Raw genomic sequence first — 3,725 nt, 5'->3', positions numbered from 1 at the left:
AAATCAAGTCATTCGCAGGCCGAAGTGTCGATCTTCCCTCATTCAGATTAGTGAGAAAGTTAACAAGAGCCTCTTTCTTCACTTGTACCTCAGCCTTCCAAAATGCATCACACAAAATGTCTCTAACATAATCATGCACTACAAGAAAATGAGCTTTTGGCCATGGATACCCTGATTTTTTACCCACGGTCAATTACACTCGCTAGATACCCAACAGTTTGTGACCGTCGCTACTCCTAAAAGGACCGTGGACCAATTTTGCATCCTTTAGCCACTGTTAAGCGACGGCTGCTGTGAAGTCAAAAACCGTAGGCAAAGGTCTACATAATAACATACGTATTCTGAAACGAAAAAAAATGAACTTGAGAAAAAGCCCTAGAGCGAAACTGTTCTTCTTCAACACAACGAGATGAACTTTCATCCCCATTTTTTTGTGACAGCCTGAATCAGAATTATAATTAAGTCGTTGGGATTTGAAGGTGGAGGGCGGACGCATCTCTTCTTGGTTCGACAGTCAAAGATGAAAAAAATCTCTTTTGTTCTTCCTTAAGGTAAATCTAAAAATTCCAAACTTTGATAATTTTCGTTCATTGGGGTTTCACTTTTCAAGTTTAATTGCAGTTATTTTCCAAGTTTTGGTTTCCCAAAACCCAGTTCATCAAAATTGTTGCCTAATTTCTTGAGTGTTTGGAAAGAAAACTGATTTTAAGATTACTAAATTTCGAATAGAAACTAAAACCAAAAAAGTTGAGCAAAGGTTGTCATTTAGGGATTGTTCTTAAAAGCTTTTCTATTTTGGTAGGAAAATTTCCGAGCATTGGGTATAAATTTGGGTTCCCTCTCTCCACCAACTGGTATTGAATGTTTTATTTCGGCTATAGACTTTGATTGTTCGATTTGGGGTTTCTCTGAACTCAAAGGTGTTCATTTAAATGTAATGCAGTTGTTGGTAATTTTGGTGAAAAACTCAATCTTTGTTGTTTGACTTGTTTATGTTCGGATTTAAATGTAATGTATCAAACACTTCATTTTCTTTGTACACATATTCTTAAAGCTCTCTATTTACGTTACTCTAAAAGCTCTTTACTTACAGTCAAAGAACTTGATAAAACTTTTGGTTAAATACACTAGTCCACTCAAAATCAACAATTGAACAATTGCTCAAATTCTCGATTGTTGCAATGCAATGTTTGGTTACACTTTCTACACTGACCTCAAAGTCTCCGAAGTCGTTGCCCTTTTCGGAATCGACCTAATATCTTTTTTAACTACCAATGCAAATGGTATCTCATATGTCGAATGCCTTATCATTCCTTCCCATCTCTTTTTAATGATCCCCATTACTTGTTCTTGGGTAGATGGTATCCATAAATCTGTTTCTACGCATTTTAAAACATGCCCTTCGGATATACAATTTCATCTATTGCTGGCTTGGTATTCTCTAACTGGTCTTGTTTATTTCTTCTTATCAATTTAGAGATGCCAAATCGATACCGGATCCTACTGTACTTGATTGTTGGGGAGAGTTTAGTTGTTTTATTGTCTTGTACTTTTTATAACTCTACTCTGATAATTTTCTGCCAGTTGTTTATTCGTCGTATCTTGTTATGCCTATGGATTCGTTGGTAGGTATTGCAGCAAGGTATTCTACTACTGTTTTTGATCTTATGAATATTAGTGCTATGGGTAGTATTGTTGTTAAGGCTGGTGATATTCTCATTGTTCCGCTACCTGGTAAGTTTAGCTCTTTTAGTATATATTGATTTTCGATAATGTGTGTATGCAGTTATCTTGGACTTCTAAAAGGGCCCAACTCTTAGGCTCCCAATATATTGGGTTAACCTTGAGTATTGTAACTTGGCATTGGAGCTATTCCCACCACGAGTATTAATTGTGACTGATTTTGTTGACTTTTATTGTTAAGGATGGTTAAATAGGTTTTCTAATGGATGATACCTCTACATCCTCTGTACGATGGATTGATTTGACCAATTCCATGACCTATTTAATTTAATAGTTCAATATTTGGTTAACTTCTTTACTGATCAATACTCTGTATACTGCCGGAAGTATGTGAACATGCACTTCAACCAAGTAATTTGGGTTTAGGGATTAGGTTAACAAAACTACTTGAATTGATATCATTATATCAGAAGTACAAAAAGCTAGAGATATTTTTTTTGTATGTGTATTTGAAATAAGAGTTATTTTACGACACAAAGGACCTTAACTTGATTTTTTATATATGCTGAACTTGATGAGGTTGTGTTTAAGCAATAGATAAAGGTACTTATATATGATTGGATTTGGAATATCATAATTAGGGTTCTAATGTAAACATTCTTCCTTTGTCTAGCAGATGCCTGGGAAAACTCTTGGAGTTCTTTAACATTGACAAGTACAAGGAAATTCGTTGGAGCTTAAATTCGTGCTAGGTATAATCTCTTGGAGTTTTTCATACATTGACAAGCAGCTAGCTAGTATTTAAAATTTACTTAGTTCTTTGAAGTTCACATCTTATTCTTTTAGTTGTGACCTTTGATATGTATTATGTATCATGTTTATCTTTTGTAGACACATGAGGTTGATATATGTCATATAGGCTAGAAAGGATATGATATTGTCAAGGAATTACAAAATATTTCTGTTGCCCCCAATATTTAATAGATTTCAGATTTTCAATACATTGGTCCTTGTTTTCTAAGGATGAAGTTTTTATGAGTCTATTAAGATTATTTTTATTTTTATTTTTAATGAACATGAGTATACTAAGATGGGGTATACATAGCAAAGACCTTGCATCTATGTAAGGTTATTGGTACATGGTGACTCTCAAAGTTGGCTTGTGTTACTGGCCACATGAGGTGCATGTTTCAAAGTTGGTTATTGGCGACATGTTGTTTAGTGGTCACATACTTGGCATAGGGGTTGATTTGTTCTGTGTTTATTGGGTTATAATTGCTACTCACACGTGGGTTGATTGCATTTTACTTTTGTGTTTTGTGGTATGCATGCTAGTTTATTTTGATACATTGAATTTCCTATATAAATGGTTTCTCTTGTGAGAATTTACTTTAAAAAACAAGGACCTTACTTTAAAACAACTTGATTGTGAGAATGTACATTGACGAATCATTTTTTTCTTTTCATGGTCATTCTTTGCAACAACTATTTTGGAATTTATTCAATTAAATAAGAATTTTTTGTATGCTGTGAAGGTTAGTTTCCCATATGGAAGTGATGATGGTGGGAAGCATGAAGTGCCTGAAGAATATAAAGGGTTAGACTTGCCTTAACGGTATCGTGAAGGCCAGATGATGAAGATGGGTGTGTTCAAGTCCATGTTCTTATTTTAGAGTAAAACGTAATTTATATTTTCTTTTTTTTTTTCAATTGAACAACTTGTATTTCTCCTTATTAACTATTTTTTAATAATTGTTGATAATTGTGTAATGAAGAATCTGTAGAAAGTTTTGTGGACAATTGGTGGTTATTTAATTAGAAAAAAATGTGTAGAAACAGGTTGAAATGTGACATTGGCCCTAATTTTTTTTAATAAAAAAAAGTCTTTTCCCACAGTCCAAAGCAGTGGCTAATATTGTGCGATCGTAGGCAAAAACCAGCATTTTCCACTGACTAGTGTCGTCGCGACTTCCACGGATTTAGGCCGACGCAATGACTGTGGCTATTGGTTGGCTTTTGCCACGGTCATGACTGTGGGCACA

The 3,725-nt window shown here is 34.5% G+C and overlaps 1 long non-coding RNA gene across 1 annotated transcript; it reads left to right on the top strand.

Annotated features, from left to right (window-relative positions):
* Window positions 1–506: 506 nt before the first annotated feature.
* On the top strand, window positions 507–3,491 carry LOC147507822 (uncharacterized). The gene is made up of 4 exons (XR_015216240.1): window positions 507–551; window positions 1,630–1,734; window positions 2,360–2,435; window positions 3,224–3,491. It is a non-coding gene; the product is annotated as an uncharacterized LOC147507822 (long non-coding RNA).
* Window positions 3,492–3,725: the final 234 nt, after the last annotated feature.

The sequence above is a fragment of the Coptis chinensis genome, chromosome 3, assembly GCF_015680905.1.
Source record: "Coptis chinensis isolate HL-2020 chromosome 3, ASM1568090v1, whole genome shotgun sequence".
NCBI lineage: Eukaryota > Viridiplantae > Streptophyta > Magnoliopsida > Ranunculales > Ranunculaceae > Coptis > Coptis chinensis.
The sequence above is the reverse complement of the archived record's forward strand: the minus strand, read 5'-3'. Positions and strand labels throughout refer to the sequence as shown.